The sequence below is a fragment of the Phocoena sinus genome, chromosome 9 (assembly GCF_008692025.1).
Source record: "Phocoena sinus isolate mPhoSin1 chromosome 9, mPhoSin1.pri, whole genome shotgun sequence".
Lineage (NCBI taxonomy): Eukaryota > Metazoa > Chordata > Mammalia > Artiodactyla > Phocoenidae > Phocoena > Phocoena sinus.
This window is the reverse complement of record NC_045771.1, coordinates 101,532,235-101,557,100: the sequence shown is the minus strand read 5'-3', so window position 1 is coordinate 101,557,100 and position 24,866 is coordinate 101,532,235.

Sequence of the window (24,866 nt, the reverse complement as noted above, 5' to 3'; positions counted from 1 at the left end):
GTTTTATACTTCGATTTCACATTTTTTTTTCTTTTAGAGTGTGGATATTACCAAATTTTACAAGAGGATAATAATACAGATAAAATAGTTTAAATGTTATACATAAAAATAACTCCTCCTAAACATTTCAAAATGAAATGTTACCACTTGGTCAGAAATGGATAAGATCAATGGACCATTTGGCAAATAAGTGTTACTTTTATAATAAAATAACTCAGCATTAAAAACATAATTATAGGGCTTCCCTGGTGGCGCAGTGGTTGAGAGTCCGCCTGCTGATTCAGGGGACATGGGTTCGTGCCCCGGTCTGGGAGGATCCCACATGCCGCGGAGCGGCTGGGCCCGTGAGCCATGGCTGCTGAGCCTGCGCGTCCGGAGCCTGTGCTCCGCAACGAAAAAACAAAACAAAAATATTTATATAAATCTTGCAAAGATTATTATGCCTATGGCCATTTTTTGAAAACTATTTCAGTATGAGTTATTTTTATTTTAATTTTCATCTTTATAAATTAGTTTTATTAAATATTACATGATAAATTTTTCACTATTTAAAACAATGAACTCAAAACTTACACTGAGAATTAAAACAATAAAAGGTAATTATGCTTATGTTTCTTTTTAAAGAATATTAAGATATTTAAAGTTTTGTGTGTGTGGAATTAACACAGTTACTAACATCATTTTATTAAAGCATAAGCTAAAATAATAATAATGTAACCAAACAGGACCCTATGGGGCCTTCCCAGGATAGACCTATTCTCCATATCCTCTGCTTTATCTCCTCTCTGAAGTTCTTAGATAATAGTAGCTGATGAACATTTCCTGAGTTGTTTTACAGATACCAAAACCCCACCAGATGGAAGAAATAAACTACTAGATGACCATGAGCGATAGCTCCCAGACCTACTGGCACCTGAGGATGGATAATGTTAACCCCTGTGACACCGCCTTGTTACCTCACCATCAACAAAACAGAGAACTGTTCATGAGCTGATCACATACCTTGGGATGCCCCTCCCTCACTTTGCCTTTAAAAATGCCTGCTGAAACCTGTCAGGGGGTTCTGGTGTTTTGAGCACTAGCTGCAATGGACTCCTTGCTTGGCACCCTGCAGTAGAAGCTTCACTTTCTTTCACAACTCAATGTCAGTAGATTGACTTTACTGTGCACGGGTGAGTGGAACCAAGTTTGGTTTGGTAACAATAATAGGAAGAATTCTGTGTTTACAATCTATTCAAAGTCCTTAAAATGCAAATAAAAATGCTCGTGATCAGCTGAAGCCCAAAATCCATCTGTGGACCACAGTCCTTTTAAAAATTTTAAATTCTAAGACAAAGTCATTCAAGATCAGTTAAGAAAAAGATTTAAAGTGACTCCACATCACAGATAATACATAACAAATAATAGATTTAAACATTTACTTTTAAGTGCTCATGATAAACCTACCACAAAATCCCCAGGGAAAATATTATGTAAATGGTGCTGTGTGACTAGCACATTTTGTCCCTAAAGATGTGTTATGGCTTATGGAATTCTGTGCTTACCTGTGATTTGTAAGTGAGATTAGGGGAAAAGCTGAGAGGTGACAGATTATGGACATCATTAATCTTATTGATAAATAAGTTTATTCCATCTAGATTCTGCTGTGAATGAAGCAAAGTCATTTTCTGGGGAATTTTAAGAAACACAGTTTAAAGGCATATTTGTAGGTAAACTTAGGAAGTGGCATTGCTTTTTCTTTATTGTTTTATCTTTAAATTATTTTTCTATAAATTATTCAAAAGAATGGAAAATATATTTTGAAAAAATATATAACATATGTAATTATCCAAAAATTCACATTGGTTTCTAGTGAAATTTTGAAAGATGGGAAAGTAGGTTGAGAGGAATGCCTGCTGTCATGTCTTCTGTATGTTCTTATGAAAAATGTGACTGCCTTTATTTAGAACTGAAATATTTTTTCCAGTATGTTTTCTTTTCTTCTCTACCACTTTTGAAATTTGAAAAGGAATCTCATTCTTCCTAAATTATACATTTTTTGAAAAAATGGTTTTAACATGGTTCTAAGATAATTGTAAGAAATTACTTAAGTCTTAATATATTTTTCTGAATAATTGTTACCTTTTTACAAAGAATTTAAGTGCACTAAGTACATTAAGCAAATGTTAAAATACAGTGATAAAGAGCAAGATGTCTCCATGTTTTCAAAATAACAACCACAACAAAAACTATAATTATTAGATTCAAAAACCCAATTAGATGTATATATATATATTTTTTAATATTTATGTATTTATTTATTTGGCTGCACGTGGTCTTCGTTGTCACATGCAGGATCTTTGTTGCCAACTGCAGGACCTTTGTTGTGGCATGTAGTATCTTTAGTTGCAGCATGGCCCAGGTTCAATCCCTGGTCGGGGAACTAGATCCCACATGCTGCAACTAAGAGCCCAAATGCCACAACTAGTTACATTTTTAAAAGGCAAAATGGAAATTTTGGTATAAGCTTAGAAAAAAAAAATCCCAGAAAAAAACATAGCATAATATTTCATATTTTAAAGCTCATTTTGGACTAATATTTTTAAAATAATTGTATATTTTGGTTCTCAAAGGTTATATTACAAAAATATGCTCACAATAGATGTTGAACTGTAATGCAAATATGGCTCAGCCCTCAGGAATCAGGAAGAGACAAGTTGTAGAATGACGGTCCTAGGACCAGCAAATTGTTGGTAGAGTGAGTATATCATGCTCTTTTGTGCAAACAAACCAGTCAGAAATATAATAACTTAGATAGCCCTGTCAGGGAGATTGATGCAGTCAAAAGCCAGTGGTGGGAAGGTTTTGATTTTTATGTCATGTGTTTCTCCAGATGTGCAATCTCAATGTTATTCTGAAATATGTAAGTGTCATGTCTTGCTCTCACATTTGTCCTTGATGTGCCTGTGTTGAATCCTGGCACTCTAAAGAACACAGTTTAGATAGCAACAAATTATGTTGAAAATTGCCTTGGGTTTTAAAGGCTCAAATGCTTCAATGCTACTGCGCTTTGCTGAGAGTCTGTTAAAATTATTTTCTTACCATTTGTTTCCTATAGTACAAAAGAGTCAATGTTGTTATATATCAGGCTAGTTTGGTCTGATACCTGCCTACCCACCCTCAATCATGGCACACAGCCACATCCTGTGAGAGCCAGCCCTCAGCATCCTTGGCTTATTCACAGCCTTTGCTGGCTTTAGGAACTATCTCACACTGAACTTCGTTTCATGACACTTCCACATCCTGCTATGTCTTGGCTTCCTTGTATCTTGTATTCTTCCTTGGCTTCCTTGTTTTCTTGTATCATGTTTCCAGCTTTGTACTTATCTCAGGCATCTGATGCCTGATACTACTAGTCCAGTGCTGACTTGATTTTCCTAACTTCTTCTGTGAAACGTTCTTGGAAATAACTTGCCAGTTCCGTGGAAGAACAAGATGACATCTAGGCCCTTGGTGTAACTCACACCAATTTGATCTGAACTCACATAATAATATGTTCTCTGACTTATTTTTCTTATTCTTTGTGCCACTTGCTGGGCAAACCATTCATACGTATAATCTTATTTAATCTTCATAATTGCTATCCTTACATTATTCTTATTTAAAGTCAAGAAAACTCAGACTGGATGACTTAAGTAACTCCCATGGTGTCACAGACTAATGGGTGGCATAGCAAAGATTTATAAGAAATAAATCCAAGAAGAAATAGCAAGTAAATATATATGCACCCAAAATACGAGCACCTCATTATATAAGGCAAATGATAACAGGCATAAAAGGGGAAATTGACATTAACACAATAATGGTGGGGGACTTTTAACACCCCACTTACACCAATGGACAGATCATCCAAAATGAAAATAAATAAGGAAACACCAGCCTTAAATGACAGATTAGACAAAATAGACTTAATTGATATTTATAGGACATTCCATCTGAAAGCGGCAAAATACACTTTCTTCTCAAGTGCACACTGAGCATTCTCCAGGATAGATCACATCTTGGGTCACAAATCAAGCCTCAGTAAGTTTAAGAATATTGAAATCATATCAAGCATCTTCTCCAACCACAATGCTATGAGATTAGAACACAATTACAGGGAAAAAATAACTGTAAGAAGCACAAACACATGGAGACTAAACAATATGTTACTAAACAATCAATGGGTCACGGAAGAAATAAAAAAAATACCTAGAGACAAATGACAACAAAAACATTACAACCCAAAATCTATGGGATACAGCAAAAGCAGTTCTAAGAGGGAAGTTTATAGCAATACAATCTTACCTCGGAAACAAGAAAAATCTCAAATAAACAACCTAACCTTACACCTAAAGCAACTAGAGAAAGAGGAACAAACAAAACCAAAAGTGAGTAGAAGGAAAGAAATCATAAAGATCAGAGAAGAAATAAATAGAGATGAAGAAAGCAATAGCAAATATCAATGAAACTAAAAGCTGGTTCTTTGAAAAGATAAAATTGATAACCCTTTAGCCAGACTCATCAAGAAAAAATGGGAGAGGACTCAAATCAATAAAATTAGAAATGAAAAAGGAGAAGCTACAGTGGACACCACAGAAATACAAAGGATCATAAGAGACTACTACAAGAAACTATACATCAATAACATGGACAACGTAGAAGAAATGGACAAATTCTTAGAAAGGTAGAAACTTCCAAGACTGAACACAAAAGAAATAGAAAATATGAACAGACCAATCACAAACACTGAAACTGAAACGGTGATTTAAAAACTTTCAACAAGCAAAAGTCCAGGACCAGATGGCTTCACAGGCAAATTCTAGCAAACATTTAGAGAAGAGTTAACACCTATCTTTCTTAAACTATTCCAAAAAATTGCAGCAGAGTGAACAACTCCCAAGCACTTTTTAAGAGGCCACCATAACCCTGATGCCAAAACCAGACAGAAATATCACAAAAAAAAGAAAATCACAGGTCAATATCATTGATGAACATAGACACAAAATCCTCAACAAAATACTAGCAAACAGATTCCAACAACACATTAAAAGGGTCATACACTATGATCAAATGGGATTTAACTCAAGCATGCAAGGATTGTGATACACCATCTTAAAAAATTGAATAATAAAATCCATATGGTAATCTCAATAGATGCAGAAAAAGCTTTTGACAAAATTCAACACTGATTATGATAAAAATTCTCCAGAAAGTGGGCATAGAGGGAAGCTACCTTAATGTACTAAAGGCATATATGATAAACCCACAGCAAATGTCATTCTCAATGGTGAAAAACTGAAAGCATTTCCTCTAAGATCAGGAACAAGACAAGGATATCTACTCTTGCCACTATTATTCAGCATAGTCTTGAAAGTGCTAGCCACAGCAATCAGAGAAGAAAAAGAAATAAAAGGAATCTAAATTGGAAAAGAAGAAGTAAAACTGTCACTGTTTGCAGATGACATGATACTATACACAGAAAATCCTAAAGATGCTACCAGAAAACTACTAGAGCTCATCAATGAATTTGGTAAAGTTCCAGGAGACAAAATTAAGACACAGAAATCTCTTGCATTCCTATACACGAACAATTAAAGATCAGAAAGAGAAATTAAGGAAACAATCCCATTTACTACTGCATCAAAAGAATAAAATACCTAGGAACAAACCTATCTAAGGAGGCAAAAGACCTGTACTCAGAAAACTGTAAGACACAGATGAAAGAAAGCAAGGATGACACAAACAGATGGAGAGATATGCCATGTTCTTTGTTTCGAAGAATCAATATTGTGAAAATGACTATACTACCCAAAGCAATCTACAAATTCAATGCAATCCCTATCAAATTACCAATGGCATTTTTCACTGAATTAGACCCAAAAAATTTACAATTTGTATGGAAATACAACAGACCATGAATAGCCAAAGCAATCTTGAGAAACAAAAGCAGAGCTGGAGGAATCAGGCTCGCTGGCTTCAGACTATACGACGAAGCTACAGTCATCAAAACAGTATGGTACTGGCACAAAAACAGGACTGTAGATCAATGCAACAGGATAGAAAGTTCAGAGATAAATCCACACACCTATGGTCAACTAATCTATGACAAAGGAGGCAAGGATACACAATGGAGAAAAGACAGTCTCTTCAATAAGTGGTGCTGGGAAAACTGGACAGCTACATGTAAAAGAATGAAATTAGAACACTCCCTAACACGATACACAAAAATAAACTCAAAAGGGATTAAAGACCTAAATGTAAGAACAGACGCTATAAAACTCTTAGAGGAAAACATAGGAAGAACACTCTGATATAAATCACAGCAAGATCTTTTTTGATCCACCTCCTAGAGTAATGGAAATAAGAACAAAACTAAACAAATGGTGCCTAATTAAAAATTCAAGTCTTGGTTACTCTGACTCTAAAGCTCTGACTGTTAAACCATGGTTTGCCATGAAAATACATTGGACATCCTGGCCTCAGAACTCACATTCTCATGCAATAGGCCGACTCTGTGTAAGGACAGTAGAAGATAGGAAGAAAAGAAATACAGAAAACCTTCAGCAGAGCAGAAGAAAGCACAGGAATTAGTCAGTCTTTACCAAGCTTCCTTTTTGTTTGTTTGTTCCTGGAGTAAACTTTAAGGTAAAGGAAAGTGATGAAGACCCCATCAGGTGGTGGAGTTTATTCTGAAGTGGAATACAACTAGTAGACAATTTCTTTGGGGTTGCATGTTCATCTGAAAAATAATCATGCATTTTAGTGACCTTAACAACACATGGATAGACCTTGAGATGGAAGGATATAGAAATAGAGATGTATTCTCAAGTAACCCAAGTGGATAGGCCATGTTCATATTGTGTTTGTTTGTTTGTTTTTTAATACCACATCTCAGTGTATCTCAAAAAACCGTTCATGATTGTCTGCATTAAGTTAGGATTCTGGATCTCTAGATTTGTGAATGTAAGTACATTCTCAATTCAAGGCTTATTTGTATCTTTTCAGTGCAATAAAGGATTAGGACCAGATTATTACAAAGGAAATTAGCTCTCAATTATGGACTGAGTGATTATACAGTCAGTCAGTCATTGCCATACTAATCTATTAATTAGTAGTTATCATTTACTAGTTCTAGATGTTCCTAAAGTATGCTAGTGAAGTATTATACAAGAGAGCTAGGATAGGGATGTCAGAATTGAAGCATAACTTCAGAATATGTCTAGACGCTGAGATTTCTTAGTATTTCCCACCAAATACTTGTTCTGTTGGGCTCATTCAGACACTGTTGGTTTTTAAATGCAAGAATGGCTATAAGGTAGAACTAGAGTTGGGCTGGAGGGAACTATGAGCCTGAGATGATGAAGATAAAATGGAGCTTAAACAGGAAGAGAAAGATGGAGAAAAGATGGAGATAGAGAAAGGGACAAAAAGAAATATAGTCTAATTTGCATTACAAAGTTTCACAGGGTTTAGCAGCTGAAACTCAATTGATAGCTCATTCAATTATTCTTTTATTCACCTTTTCAACAATTATTTATCCAGTGAGAGGTACTGGGCAATATGCCAGACATAAATGTGAAACAAAACAAAACTAGTCTCTGCTGTCAAAGGCTCCTATATTTTACTGAGGGAGATGGCTGTCAAGAACCATGCTGGGTCTGAGATTTTAAACTATTTCTAAGCTAAGACAGCCTATATCAGTGTTGTGGATGCTGAGACCTGTGGTCAGAGATGCAAGACTTTCTGTCATGGCAATAACAGCATCTGCATGGCTTTCCTGAGGGGCAGTTGCCACAAGGCAATTGTGAGAGGGCCAGGTGCTGACTGCAAAGCAGTGGCCTGTGCTCCTGGAGAGGAACCTGAACTTAGGGAGAATGAATTGTCTATAATGATGCAAAGAACAAACTGTTGCCCACCATTCCAGTTCTTCAAGGATCAAGCCATTAGCCATTGCAGTCACCCATTGACAGTGCACCATGAGGGGAATTCAGGAGGGAGAAAAACAGGAAGCACTCTGCACTTTGGCTATACTGGCCCCTAGACAGTTAAGATGCAACTACATGTTATATTTTTTTAGCAAAAATATTCATCTATGCCCTGGCCTCTCCCTTATCTCTTCAGAGCAGTTCCTCAGAGCTACTTGAGAGGCTGTTTCCTGGGTTATGGTCCTCAGTAAGTTCCCCAGATAAAACTTAACTCACAAGTTTTATATTGTATGTTTCTATTTCAGCAACAATAGGCAGCTAGTAGGGTTGCCAGGTAAAATACAAGTTTCCAGCTAAATTTGAATTATTGATAAACAAAGGATATAATTTAGTATAAATATGTTCCAAACATTGCATTGCATGGGACATACTTAAGCAAATATATATAGTTAATCTGAAATTCAAATAACTGGGCTTCTGTTTTTTAATTTAGTAAAACTGGTGACTTTAGGCCTGCCTGCCTCCTGCCTCATGGGAAGAAGTTTCTTCTGTCTCTGCACACATCCTTGTGAACAGAGGTAGGAACAAAGGCAGTAACAGCCTCTGCTGAAAAGTTGTACAGAAATGTACAGCCCCATGGAAAATTCTCTGTCAATACTAGGTATTAATCAAATTCCTATACAAATACACACTTTCAGTTTGTGAAAATTGGTATGAAGCAATATGAAGGGTACTGTTAGCAGACAAACCCGATACAGCCTAAAAAAACAGTTAGATAACAATGAAAAATTAAACTTCACTGCTAAATCCCTCTAATAACTAAATATAAAATTAAACTTCAGTATTAAATCCCTATAAAGAGCTCATAGGTAATTATTAAATCAAATCTCACAGCAATATCACCTCCCCTCATAATCATTAGTGAAAGTATTACTCCTGTTACGTTTCTGCAAGGATGACATTGTTTTAACTGTATCTTTCCTAGCGGAGAATACAGTTAAAGTCTTGTTCAAAACATTTCTCCTCTTTAAAATTTTTGATGAATTTCTTCGTTTGATTACACTATCATACTGGTCTTTCCCTTGAAGGACTGATTTCATTGAGGAGCATCATGTCTTTATTATTGTCAGAACTGAGAACTTGATTACTGATTTCAGCTTTCACAACTCAAGTGGAGAGCCAGGGATCAACCAGAAATGTTGTGCTTAAGTGACCTATTTTGTTTTCGATCCATGGGCTTAAAATGTTATCGACTGCACTATTTTGAGTTGGTGTGCCAACAATTCTCTTGTCTTGAAAAATCTGCTTGTACTATATGGTTATATTTTGAATACCTGCCAAAACATTTTAAATTATACAATTAGCACATCAACTATATAACGATGAGGCTTAGAGTTCTGCTTGATTCATTCATTGTATTAATTTCTATTAATTTTTAAGCATTTCAAGTGCCAGTTATATGTTTAATGGTTATGATAAGACCACACTCTCTGATGCTGTGGACCATGAACCACAAAACGGAATCGCTCAGGTCAAAAGTCAAAGGAAGCTAAAAGGGAGTGAGGGCTGGGATGAAGAAACTTTCTCATACCCACCCCAGTATGCAGTAAGAACTTTTGACCCAGCCCTCCTGGGATCACCTGTTTTCTTTATGCCCTAGAGACCACAGCTTAGCAACAAATCTGCTGCCATAGGTGACAGAATGCCTGTAGGCACCCTCACAGTTCTGTAAAAAGTAACCTATGTCACTTCTCTGGAACATCTTCCACTGCTGACTTTACAGACCCTCGTCCTCTTCTGTTTTCCTCTCAGCATACTTGCATTGCTACTCAATTCCTCAGTGCCTACAAAATTGCAGTTCTTAAGCCCCCAGAAAAACACTTTTTCTTATATGCAGCCTTCTGCATTTGTTGGTTGACAATGTGCACAGAGATGCTGTGCTAATTTTCTTTATTTATCATGAATCCATTGCTTTGTACACTCTGCCTGGGAGTTGTAAGTAGTTGTGATTCCTGCAGAAGAAGAAAAAGACAGAAGTTAGATACTTGTTCATCCCAGTGGTGCCATATAAGAAACTGCTCTTCGATATAGAGTTGCATGTTCCCTTTTTGTTAGAAAACATGTAAGCTTTATTGATTTTTGAAACTGGATTTTTACATACACTTTTCATATGTAAACTTTTCATAATTTAAAAGGAGATGATCAGATTTAACTGGGATATTTTCAGTGGAGTGAGAACTGAACAATTCCCTCCTATTTTAACTGTACTCTTTTATGGTTTTGCTCAATCAGACTAATCAGACCTGCTTTCCATGAGAATCCACTGCCCTTCACTTTCTTAGTTTATCTTCTCTGCAGTTTTCCTGGTGCATAAACCCCGCCGCTGACAGCACAACTATTAAATGATTCCATGCCTGCTGTCCACGCGGTCTCTCCCTGTTGTTTGGTAATGACTGATTTGCCCACTAATCCATCCCCTCCACAAATGTTTACTCAGCATCTTGAGGTGCTTGTCACCTTCCCAAACTATAGAGATGAGAATCCTTACATTCCTCTTGACTTCTGTGACACCACCCTCTTCTTTCTTTATTATAACCACTCTTTCTCAGATTCCTTAGCTGGCACCCACCCATTAAATGTGGCTGTTATCTTACCTACATCTTCCAACCCTGCCTGAAAGCAGCTCTTTTGCCCCCTTCCTGTTTTCCCTTTTCTGTTCTAACCTTAAAAGAATCTAATCATAGGAATAAAATCACTAGGCAATTTAACCAAACTCCTGACTTACGCTCTCCTGAATGCACACCATGCCTTGCCTAACCTGTTGATTCTTTTCCTAGATTAAAAGAAGTAAGAATGAAGAATTGAGTAAAGAATGACTAGCTCTCTACTCTCAAGAGCCCCTTTAACAATCCTGTAGGCAGATCAGGCAAGCAAGATAACATCTGAAGAGGGAATCAGCCAGTCTGAACACAATGGAGAAGGATGCAGAACCCAAACTCCTGTCTCAATGATTCACTGAGATCTTCCCCTTTTCCTCTTTAAAAGCCATCATGACAGAGCGGAATCTTCAGAGTTGGTCTCAGGACATCAGTCCACCTTCTCCCCAAATTGCTGTCTTTTCTGATTAAAGCATCTTTCTTCTCTAATGGCATCTGCGTCGCGATTATTGGCTTTTGAACAGCGAGCAGACAAACCTAAGTTTGGTAACATGGCTTTAATCTATATAGTCTCTCCAAAGACTTTATTCATCCAATGATATTCACTTATTCATTTCAATTGTAATCTAATCACAAATGACTTCCTCATTCATGCCACTGGGGGAAATTGTTCTACTGATCGACTGATATAAAATTTCAAACTTTCTACTCACTAACTTCAGAGTTCTACAATCTTTCTAACCTATTTAAAAATTTTCCCAAATCAACTCCTTCTTATCTTCTTCTCCTTGACTTTCTATCTTTATTAATCATTTTGCCAAACTCTAGTTTCTTTCATTGGAAACATAGCAACATTCGCTGCCACATTTTCTCTCATCATCATGTAGGGAAGCAAAATTTGCTGCCCCCAAAATGTGTCTCTTAGGCATGAGGATTCATTTGAGCTGATTATTTTTAGGAAACAGAAGACTTGGGAAGTTTTTATTGTTCCTGCACCCTGAACTGCCTAAAAGAATTTAGATAAAGGTCTTGTTCCTAGAATACAGCTATCTGCAAAAAAGTGTGAGCTGGATGTGGTGGGTGAGACTTGGCAGGACCAAGAGTTCAGAGTCCCCTCTGGTTCCCATTGCCTCTGAGGGCCCAGCAAACATTTATTTACCAAACATTTCTTTTCCATCTCTGTGTGAATTGCTTTCCTTCCCTTTGAAGACCCAAACCACTTCCCCAACATCCTTTTTTTTTTTTTGTGGTACACAGGTCTCTCACTGTTGTGGCCTCTCCTGTTGCGGAGCACAGGCTCTGGACGCGCAGGCTCAGCAGCCATGGCCCACGGGCCCAGCCGCTCCGTGGCATGTGAGATCTTCCCAGACCGGGACACGAACCCGTGTCCCCCGCATCGGCAGGCAGTCTCTCAACCACTGCGCCATCAGGGAAGCCCCACACAAATTGCTTGGTGAGGAAGGGTAAGTGGGATGTCAATTTTCTGACCCTAACATGCCTGAAAACTCTAACCTTGCTCTTGACTGATAATTTGAAAATAATTTCTATTAGAATTTTAAAAGGATGAATTCATTGTATCCTGGTTTCCAATGCTGCTCTCCTACCTTTTGGTGTCAATCTGATTCTTAGTTCATCCTAAGTGATTTATGTTATGTTTGTAGATCTGACAGAATATTCTCTTAAAATTCCTGGTGTGTGTGTGTGTGTGTGTGTGTGTGTGTGTGTGTGTGTGTGTGTGTCTTTGGTGTACATCTTTTTGCATTCATTTTGTATTTTTCCTGTTTGAATCTTTCATAGGTAAATTACAATTCTATTAATGTTTTTTTAAGTGGAATATTAAAAATTCTCCTTGCATTCTATTTTTTCTGAGCAAGCCACTCAATCTCTCTTCATCTTCCCCCTTTCTTTTAGAGGACACTCTTGACATTAGTATATTTCTTTAAATGTCTGTGAGTCCTTATCTCTGTATTAATATCTAAAGAGTAAGGTATTTGTAAAGCTGATTGGAAGCTCTGTTTTCATAAGGCTGACAAATGAAAGTATGCTGGGTTAAGTCTAGTCATTATGGGAAGCCTACATGTTGAGTGTCTATGAGTATTTACTTTGACCTGGTCAGTTTCCCTAGTCTTCTACCTGGGATCATAACCCAGGTGGTAGACATTCAGGAACTGAAAGGAACACAGATAGGGAAGGATCCCACTTTCAGCCTTCCAAACATTGCAGCCTTACATCTCACTGCTACACACAGGTCTATCTGATGTTCACATTCCACAATCTCTTCCCAAACCTTTCAGAAAATGACTGTATAATTCAGATGTTAATTTCTGGTAAGTAACAATCTCAGCATAAATGGCAATAAGCCATAAAATGACCAAAACACCCAGATATAGTTTGAATGGTGGCAACAGGTGTTTCTACATCAGAGGCATCCATTTTCTCTCCTGCTGTCACATATGTTTTCTCCAGAGCAGACATGGTATCATGACCACCAGGCATCAAATCAGATCTGATCTATCAGATCAGAGATCCTCACAAAGAAAGGATCCTTTCTCCGGATCTCTGAAGCTCCCAGTAAAATATTTCAGAATGGTCTTTTTCAGGGGATGTGTCAATCCTTGTCACTTTGCTTAAGGGGATGGAGTTTTCTGGTACATCAAGACTCATTGCCTTGCTCATCTCTGTCATAAGAGATAGAGAGACACACAGAGAGAGAGTGCCACCAAGTCACCACCTGCATCCCTCTTCCCCAAATAAAATCTCAAACATGTCTCCTGCTCATAAAAAAGGAACTATCATGTGCGAGTGTGTGTGTATTTTCCCTCTGTCTGCTAGGCATTCTTTAATTCAACATGCCACCTCTTGTGGTCCAGCAATTAAAACAAACAATACATTTAACTACCACAGCAAGGCATTCAGAATGCAGCATAGGAGAGATACGGGAGAGCTGCAGTTAAAACTAAAACAAAACAATAAAACAAAAATTGTTGCTTGTAAATTGCAGAAAGAGGAATCAATACACTGCATTCACTCCTCCACAAACATTGATGACTTAAAGAACAAAGATTTCAAGGCTCCCTTAGTCAATGAACTTGGCTTCCTCTAGAACTGGTCCCTGAAAATGTATCATTTGGGAGATTTTGTTTACAAGCGACAGAAAATTCTGCTCAGACTTAGTGAGTAAAATCAAACATAAGATACTCACGGGAGTCATTTGATCCCTGGCTATGCCTGGTCTTCTCGAGAGCCTGCTTTAGCTCAGGGTGCACCCTCCTGATTTAAGGAGGCTTGCACTCTGAGACCATGTGGCCAGAGGGTTACAGGTTCTTCTTCCTCAGTCATCACAGAAAATGGCACATACTCAGTTCTTCCCCTTGGCCTCCATGAACAGCACTCCAAATTGGAGGTAATTGTTGGCATTGTTATGGAGGGATGGCCTGGGGTCATAGGGTTCCCAGTACTGCATAATCACCAGTACCCCGTGAGTCCCAGCTGTGTTTCTTCATCTCCCCTGCCTCTGCTGGTCTGCTGGAATTTATTTTAGCTTTTGTGAAATAATCTATAATTTGTGGTATCGCAAAGGAAAAAAAAAGGCAAACCAAAAAGTAAACCATGTAATTATGTGGGTTTTTTTTTCGTTTTTTGTTTGTTTGTTTCCTTCTTTTTTTTTTTTTTTGCGGTACGTGGACCTCTCACTGTTGTGGCCTCTTCCGTTGCGGAGCACAGGCTCCCAATGCGCAGGCTCAGCGGCCATGGCTCACGGGGCCAGCCGCTCCGCAGCATGTGGGATCTTCCCGGACCGGGGCACGAACCCGTGTCCCCTGCATCGGCAAGCGGACTCTCAACCACTGCACCACCAGGGAAGCCCTAATTATGTGTTTTAAGCATTTTATTTAAAAAATTGAACACACACACAAATAGAGACAACATTAAACTTTTCACCACATAATCATCAGCCAGACCCCAGAACTCAGTACAACTACCATACTTGCTTCATCTTGCTTCTTTTTGCTTTTCCTTTTTTCTCTTTCTCTTTTCTCTTTCTATCTTTTTAATTTTGGCTAAGCATTTTAAAGCAAATAAAATACACCACATAATTTTACTCATTTTTTTCTTTTCTTGCCTTTCTTTGCATTAAATTGATATATTTTAATAACTCCATCATGTTATTTATTTAGTTTATTTACTGTTATTTATTGAGTTAACTTTATTGAGTTACTATTTATAGGACACTATAAGAAGATTTTCTAGTATTTTTATAAATCTTAACTTATGACAGTGTTTCTTCAAAATATACACAATTTCATCTATAGTATGAGAAACAAATATTATACTTTTATTCTGTCTATTTTTGTACTATTTTATTTCTACATATGTTATGCATTTCATACATTTATACCTCTACATATGTTACAATTTTTTCTTTAAACAATCTTTTTTTTTTATTGGCTGACTTTTAAAAAAAAATTTTATTGGAGTATAGTTGCTTTACAATGTTGTGTTAGTTTCTACTGTACAGCAAAGTGAATCAGCTATATGTATACATATATCCCCTCTTTTTTGGATTTTCTTCCCATTTAGGTCACCACAGGGCACTGAGTAGAGTTCCCTCTGCTGTGCAGTAGGTTCTCAGTAGTTTTCTACTTTATACATAGTATCAACGGTGTATGTATGTCAATCCCAATTTCCCAATTCTTCCCACCACCCCCTTTTACCCCTTGGTAGCCATATGTTTGTTCTCTACATCTGTGTCTCTATTTCTGCTTTGTAAATAAGACCACCTATATCAATTTTTTCATATTCCACATATATATGTTAATATACAATATTTGTTTTTCTCTTCCTGACTTACTTCACTCTGTACAACAGTCTCTAGGTCCATCCATGTCTCTACAAATGACCCATTTTCATTCCCTTTTATGGCTGAGTAATATACTATTGTATATGTGTACCACATCTTCTTTATCCATTCCTCTGTTAATGGACATTTAGGTTGTTTCCATGTCCTGGCTACTGTAAATAGTGCTGCAATGAATATTGGGGTGCATGTGTCTTTTTGAATTATGTTTTTCTTGGGGTATATGCCCATGAGTGGGATTGCTGGGTCACATGCTAGGACATACAGATGGCCAACAAACACATGAAAAGACACTCAACATCACTAATTACTGGAGAAATGCAAATCAAAACTACAATGAGATATCACCTCAGAATGGCCATCACCAGTCAGAATGGCCATCATCACAAAATCTACAAACAATAAATGCTGGAGAGGGTGAGGAGAAAAGGGAAACTTCTTGCACGGTTGGTGGGAATATAAACTGATACAACCACTAGGGAGAACATCATGGAGGTGCCTTAAAAAACTAAAACTCATCTTTTAAAATGATGAAAAAATAAATTTAACTTATTCGCAAATTATATGTTTGACAAAGGGCTTGCATTTTGAGTATACATATAAACTCTTACAACTAAATAATTAAAAGATAAAGAAAGATAGAAATTGGTCAAAAGATATGAATGGATATTTCTCCAAAGATGATACACAAATGGCCAAAAAACACATGCAAAGATGTTCAACATCATTAGCCGTTAGGGAAATGTAAGTCAAAACCTTAACATAACCTTAAATATATTGACATACACTTGTTATACAGGGAATGGTATACGTTAATGAGCAAATTGCACATTATATGAATCATTTCTCAATAGAGCTGTTTTAAAAAATAGTTATTTCACAATGGCACTGAGTACTGAATAAATGCACAAAACTGAACAAAGTAGGTAACAATTCATGTAGCTGTTTGTCACTGAAAAACATAAATATGCAGTTATTTAGCTGGAAATAAAGACATCCTCATTTTCAAGGATTCCCTTCAACACAGCCAATTTCATATTCTGGCATTGGCATTCCTTGTTCACAGTTATTTCCGTTAGAAGCCTCTCTTTGTTGCAAATAACACAAGTCCAATTCAAGCTAGTCTACAAAAGCATAGAAACTCATCTGCTCAGGTAAATGGAAACAACAGGAAAAACAGAAGTGTACACGGCCCTGACCTGTGTTCATGGAGATTCTGCTTCTTTCATTTTCTCTCGTGTAAGCTCAGCTCCACTGAAAACCACATCTCCTAATCTCCTGGCATGGCAGTAGTAGTGGAAAGATTGTTTTCTACCCAAATGCTCTGGTAAATAAGTTTCTAGTAGGGCTTTATATGGTTACATACCCAGTTCTCAATCAGAAATTTTTAATGTGAGGGATACTAAGAAGGAGAAGATACAGTTTTGTCAAATGATATTAGAAATGCCAATTAATTACACTCCTCTCTCTTCTAATAGCTTGGAATCAATTGAAAAGTAATATATAGGGATGATAAAAATAGAACAAAATATCAACTTAATTATTGCTAAAATCGCAGCTAACTGGAGAGTGAGGCTTAGGTCTGCAGCCAAGTGACCTTTATATTACTATGTCTAGGACAAGTGTCAGCTGAATGGGCAAGGCATTTCCATGTGGGAGAGGATGTCAAATTCTCTGAAAGAGAGCTCTCAGAGTCCCTCCTCCTTCTCTCCAACCCTCATCCTTGCGTACCCTTGTCCATCTTAGGGGAGGAGTGAGAGAGGGAACAAAGAAAATTCAAAATAATTGTCCTTCTACCTTTATCTTCTGTGGAGGGAGGAAAGGTGTGGAGGTTTGGTAAGTTTCCCCCATAGTATCCAGAACAGAAAGAAATAAATACATTTTTGTAAAAGCTGTCCTAAACTAAGGGACATGCAGGCATGGATGCACACACACACACCTGTCATTAGGTGTTTCATTCTGTCTGTACTCACATAGAAAAATGGTGGGCATTCGCTATTGCCTATCCATTTGAATGGTTATTCTGGAAGAAATGTTTGAAACTGACACAAATAGCTAATATTGAGTAAAGAATGTCATGAATTACGTTGATGATGTTTTGCTATATATTACTATGTATTAAATCCATGGCACAGACTTTAATTTGGATAAGTCAAATAATCATGATGGGGTGACCAAGTATCATTGTAATGCTGATTTAAATGGAATTATAGAGGCTTCAGAACTAAAACTCAACTACACTGCAATATTTTTAAAAAGTGATTAACTTGTAATAATTTCCCAATTAAAGATCTCTTCTCTTTAAATAGTTTAAGTGCCTTAGAAATTAAAATACATTTTCTCTTAAGAAATAACTGTCTTTAAATATTATTAATTATAAAATAGCCATTAATTTAAAATGAACAGTAAGTTAAAGATACTATTGTATTCATTGTTATTATTTTGTGTCACTAATGTCTCAAATGTGTTTAAATACTGTTAACAGTGATTTCCCTTATCTTTCAAAATGCATAAAATATAAAAGAACTATGAAAAATTTATAAACATGTAAGAAAAAAGTAGATTACATAGGCACATTATATGAATTATTTCTCAATTGAGCTGTTAAAAGAAAAAAGCTATTTCACAATGGCACTGAGTACTCAGTGCTCACACAAAACTGAACAAAGTAGGTAACAATTTATGTAGATATTTTCCCACTTCATAACATGAATTAGCAATTATTTGGGTACCCAAATTACTGTCTTAATAAAAACCTTTGTGGTTAAAATTTCTGTGACTTCTCACTTTAAGATTTTAATTTAAGAATAATCATACCTATAAGCAATCAACATAAAGAAAATTAATAAAACTATAACCTCTGCCTGTTCAATAATCTGTAATTCATTGTGAAGTCAATTTTGATGTCAATTATTCAAAAAACAGTAATTAAAGGAAACATAGTCTCAGTTTCAGGTCACAAATATTTTCAGTGTGGAATCAAATTAAACTTTTTAAATTTGAGAAACTACAAAAATATTTAAAATGTGACTTATAATGTTAAAAGAACCTTACTGAAATTTTTGTCACAGTGCCAACTGGTAACATATTAACACTACAAAATTTTCTAACTTTCACACTCAATTTATGCCACTGTTGGCTCTTTTTTATCAGTAATGTATTTTAATTACTAAAGAAGGATGAATAGACTATTACTAAATGTTAATTACATAATGGGCTAAATTAATGGCATACAGTCTCAGTACATAAAATTTATTTATTCGTTCAATTTTCAATATGCTGCTTTCATTTCCCTTTTCCTATTCTTGTTTCTTATATCAACTATATATTACCAAGTAATAACAATAACAAGATGTTTATATTCTCCATTTACACAGTACTTTAACGTAGTTTACATTGTTTTACCATTGGTGCTGCACACTATATTAGAAAATAATTATAATTCTAACAGAATAAGCTAGAGGTCAAAAAATCTTATGACATCAAACTAGAAAGTTTGGGGTTGAACGTATGTGAACCCACATTTACTGTTCTTTCTGGGACAAGACCTGTCTTCCCTTCTTAAATTTAATGAAAGCATTGTGACATCTAAATCTTAAAGTGCATGCTTTTCTAGTTTAACCTAAATTCAGCAAATAAACTGACTATAAGAAAGACAATGTGAAATAATGGCTGTTTTAGATATAATTGCAGCAAAGACTGGAAAACACATGGCTTGAGGTTTGTTCCATTGATAACAGCCTGAAAAAATGAGGATCAGTTTTTAGAGTTATTCTCAGACAAATAGAAATGAGCAGTAGTTAAAAAAGACTTTGAGACCTGGGGTAGGTGAAGAGAATTTTAGTAATACACATAGCTATTTTGAATGTCTGCTAAAGCACATGGATTAATATTCAAGTTACTCAGAAAATTGCAAATGAGTTCATGAGCATATTCTTGAAAACATTTGAGGAAACTTGGTGAAACTTAGAAGTACTACAAGTTTGAAGTTTGACAAATTATGATTGCACTTCAAAACGTTGGACAAAGGCTCTGCTTACTGCTGCCCTGTAGCATAACACTGCCTTCCTTTCTAAGGAACACATCATTAACATTGAAAGATGGTTCCTTAGAGAAGGAGATGAATACAGACCCACAAAGAACAAATCATGTCAGACTAGGCGTTTGTGACAAGATTTAGAAAAGTGCCAGATCAAAATGATGGATTAGTAGCTGATTGAAAAACTCAACCCAAAGAGATGATTAATGGATAAATGTCAATGTGTAAAGATGGTTTCCAGTAGGGTGCCACTGGCTTTATCCTTGGCCTGTCCTTTTCAAAATTTTATCAATCATGTGGATAAAAATATAAAAGGCATATCTAGAAGCAAGGATATATAGCAATTATGTTAAATGAATAGTTAAAAAGTAGGAGACTTAGATAATTCCTTTCAAACTTAATTCAGGAATTCAGTTGCAAAAAAGTGAATGCATAATCTTCAAAATATGACAGAACAATTATTTAAAATGAGGACATCTATAGGAATCCAAGAGTGCCTAGAAATTTGCATTTAATTGTTAATACACACTTTAAAATGTCAAATTACATAGAACACACTGAAAGAACAATGCGGGAAATTATGTTATATGAAAATATAGTTTTAGTAACTAAAGTTTTTTCTGGTTTTACAGGCAATACTATTGGCTCACAGTAAGGAGGTATGTTGACTGGTTGGTGATGGCTTATAAGATGGCTTATATTTGTTGTGCAATGCTGTGTAGACAGAAGGAAGAAAGATGTGTGAAATCCAGTGGAAGGTTGATACATCTTCTAGCCGCTGATAAGTAAAAATGTTAGTTAATAGATTTAGTAGGCTGTGAGACATCATCCATTGTTTATGTTCATTTATAGGTCAAGTGACCATTTGGTAAGGAATGGTGTCTACAGGAAACCTTGGCTGCACAATTTGATTTTGAAGTGCTTTTTAAATGTTATCTCATATAAAGTGAAATATAAAAGACAGATAGAAACAGCTCTTAAGTTGAGTTCATCAGGGGCTCTCTGTAAAATATATATACACACACATACAATATAAGCTCCATCTCAGTGTACACTGTATTATGGTTAAAAAATTACTTCCTCTTCCAGAAAAAATTGAAAACATAACTATGTTTTTGAGGGAGTTGTATTTCTAATAGTCATCAGTATGGTCCCAAAGAGAGTATGACCCTTCAGAATGTAAAACAAGTATTAGCTTTCCAAACCTCAAAGCAGAAGGAGCAGAATGAGAAGTCTATCTTAGTCCCCACGGAAGGCATATTGCTAATGCCCTTCTCACATGTTACAGCGTAAGAGGGTGAAAAAGGAAGAACATCTCCAAAAGTAGAGAAAAGAGCCACGGTGTGTGGGGCAAGGGGCAGGCTGGGAGAGGGAGTGACCATTCCCAATGTGTACAGTCAAGGTCTAAACAACATCACACACCCTTAGAGTAGGAACTTCTCAAAATACTGCCAAACAGGTTTGGGGGATTACTACAGACCAGTGATGGCTGGTTGTTTCCAAACGGGAGCTTTTATTGCAGTTATAGTGTTCCTGTTGCTCCATTGAATACGAAGAGTGAGTGAGGCATTTAACTTGACTTTAGTTCATGGGTCTCCTTAGCAAGAGGACACAGCTCCAGGCTGGATGTAGAGATTGGCATGTGATGGAGGATGTTGTTAGGATTTTGGCTTGATACTCTTGATGAGGAACGTGAATGCCCTGCATCCCATGGGTGGCGGAGGGGGGATGCAAAATTAATATCTAGAAAGATAGACTCCAGTGTATTATTATATCAAAAATATCCTTTCCCCTCCCTTCCCCATCTCACCGACATCAATCTTAGCCTTCTGATTTGCTCTGGCTAATGAAAAGAAGTGCAGGTATTATTTTCTCCCTGGCAGAAACTTGATGAGCACTATCTTCCCTCTGCTACAGACTGAGGCTGCTTTATCAGCCTGGGGGCAGAACATGGAGCAAAGCTGCAGCCGATCAGTTATGGATGCCTAGTGGGAGTGAGGAACAATGTTTTGTTGAAAGCCACTGAGATTATTGAGTCTATTGTTACCACAGTATAACACTGGCTACCCTGACCATTACAGTCCCTGAGAAAGGAGCATCTTCTCTTGAGGCCACTTAACTTCCTGAGTGAACAGAAACTATGAAGCAGATCATCAAGCTGTATAATATGTGTATATCCAGATGTTATATAATAAAATGCATGACTCTGAGTAAATAAAGCAGCTGGATATTTGGAAAATTAAAGAAAAATAAAATAAACTATTTGCTGATTTATGACAAATAGAAACAATGTTCTAAGATTATGCTCCATTACCTATTATAAGAAATAGATATCTGTGCTGAATTCACTTAACATACAAAGTAAAGTAATAAGAATCAATGATTGTAAAATTGTTTCAATTAAAAGACTACCTTCACCCGTATGACATGGTAATCTCTATATTACATAAAATGAATATTTTTAAAATATATTTTACATGAAAATAGTCAGGCATAAAACATTGGTAGAATGAGAAAGTTGAGAATATCATGGAATATTATGAAATAAAAACCTGTTATAGAAATTAGAGCTTACATCATTGTGGGAGGATTTAAGGAAACAGAGAACTACGAAGGATCCGAGATGACACCCAGAAGCCCTGACAAGTAAGAACTAATTGAAACCTGCTGGACAGTAGGTGCTCCCTGCTGCTGGTCCAGGGGCTGGTGTGGCCCCTCCGTCTCTGGATTCAGAGACTCTGGTGGTTGGTCTGGACCTTATGATCAGGTCAAGCTCAAGAAGAGCTGGAGGAGATGCTAGAGAAGAGAAATGGGAAAAAAACGGGACCCCATCTGCCTCTGTCTCTCATGGCGTCTCTCCAAAAACAACTTTCAGAACATAATCACTGATGCGTCTGTCTCCCAATCTCTGAAAATTTCCCTTGAGGCCAAACCTGAGCTCAATTCATGGAGGGAAGGGAATTCTGGGAAAAGTAATTCTTTTTTTTTTTTTTTTGCGGTACGTGGTCCTCTTACTGTTGTGGCCTCTCCCATTGCGGAGCACAGGCTCCGGACGTGCAGGCTCAGCGGCCATAGCTCACAGGCCCAGCCACACTGCGGCATGTGGGATCCTCCCGGACCGGGGCACGAACCCGTGTCCCCTGCATCGGCAGGCGGACTCTCAACCACTGCGCCACCAGGGAAGCCCGGGAAAAGTAATTCTTACTTACTTTCTGTTTCTCATGGATAACCTTTCATTTGCCAAATCATCACATTTAATTTGGCATAGATAACCTAGTCAAATTTGATCAGTTAAATCCTCCCAGTATTCTATTCAAGAATTGAAGCTTGGGGCTTCCCTGGTGGCGCAGTGGTTGAGAGTCCTCCTTCCAATTCAGGGGACACGGGTTCGTTCCCCTATCCAGGAGGATCCCACATGCCGCCGAGCGGCTGGGCCCGTGAGCCATGGCCGCTGAGCCTGCGCGTCCGGAGCCTGTGCCCCGCAACGGGAGAGGCCACAGTAGTGAGAGGCCCGCGTAACGCAAAAAAAAAAAAAAAAAAAAAAAAAAAATTGAAGCTTGTAATTTAATTTCAAAAACAGTATTATGAAGAAAATTTTATTTACTCAAAATATATTCATTCCTAGTATAAGAGAAATAGCTTCATAGAGTAATGGAAGCTAAACATTTTTCTTTTTACATTTTTAAAAATGTTATTTGTGAATGCTATACATATAATAGAATTATCAGTTAAATGAGAATTTTGGAGAATTATCTTTCTTCTACTATGTTTAAAACTTAGAGCTCATCCTTCAAACTGAATATTCTTATACACAAAAAAGAAGAGAAACAGGTTTAAATATCCAAATATTTATTTCATTGATCTCTTACTTCCCTAGGTATTTCTGATTGCTTATCAAACCAAAAATTGTGGTGGCATATTGGTACCCTCTGCCATGTTGCATTTTCTAAAATTCCTTACATCTAGCTGTGGCTAGGTTACAGCCAATGGATGAGGAAGTTCTCTGTGCAATTCCCAGGAAGTGTTCACAACACTGCTTGGGATGTGGGGATGGAGATGAAGCTCCACAGGGAACTGGTAGAATGTGGCCCAAATTCAAGACAGGGTGAAGAAGAAAGGGGAAAGAAATGCAGGATCCTGACTCCCTGCATAATTCATAGAGCAAAAGCACCAAACCAGTCCTAAATTGCCTCCTGATCAAATTTTACATAAGATGAAAATTAACCTTCATGGCTCTTTTGATTTTTGGTAACACCAAGCATATCTAATGCTAATTTATATGGCTACTTTCTTAGTTCATTTGGGCTTTCACTACAAAATACAGTAGGCTGTGTGCCTTAAACAACAGACATTTATTTCTCACAGTTTTGGAGGCTGGGAAATCAGAGTTCAAGGCTCCAGCAGATTCCATGTCTGGTGAGAGCCCCCTTTCTCATTCAGAGAGAACTGTCTTCTTTCTGTGTCCTCACATGGTAGAAGGGGCTGGGGAGCTCTCTGGGGTCTCTTCTGTAAGGTCACTAATGCCATTCATGGGGAATCCACACCCTCATTGACCTATTCATCACTCATAGGCCCCACTTTCAAACACCATCACATTGAGGGTTAAGATTTAACATATGAATTTGCCGATGGGTGACTTAAACATTCAATCTATTGAAGCTTCTTAACATGGCATTTCTTTGGAAAATTTCTCAGATTACTTTAAGTAAATCTGAATGTTGGAAAACTGTGATCTAAGTCCTAGTGTTTGGTTGATTAAAAAAAACCAAAAAATTGTACTACTGTTTTAATTTGAGCTTTAATTGACAAAAATATCCTTTTCAGAACAGATAAGTTCACTGTTTTTCAAAGGTTTTAGTTACATTTCAATATATTCTTCATTACAGAAATAAATTCTAGTTTCTTCAGTATAAATCTTTATGTAAATTTAGTTTGTTGTTTTAATAATATTTAAGATAATTCCTCAAATGCTTCAAGTCATCTGAATGTGTACGTCTGTATATCCAATTCCTTGATATCTTCCTTCCTTGAACTAAATTAACATCTGTGGTAATAAGTAACAAAGTGATGGCCTTCCTCATTGCCATTCTTTTTTCTCCAGCAAGATTAATAATTTCCCCCATATTTCTGATTTCCCTTATCTCTTTTGCATTATCAACTCTTTTGGTTTTGTTTGTACTAACTTTTAATTTATAACTCATGAATTTAATTAGAGCAACAGATTATTCTTTGAGATCAACAAGATATTGATTTGGGTTTCATTCCAGCAGTTTTATTACAGGCTTCCCTACCTCAAAACAAAACTGCATGCAACTAGTTTGTTTTTCAAATCTAATAGTCAAGTCATTGTGAAATATTGTATTTGGCTT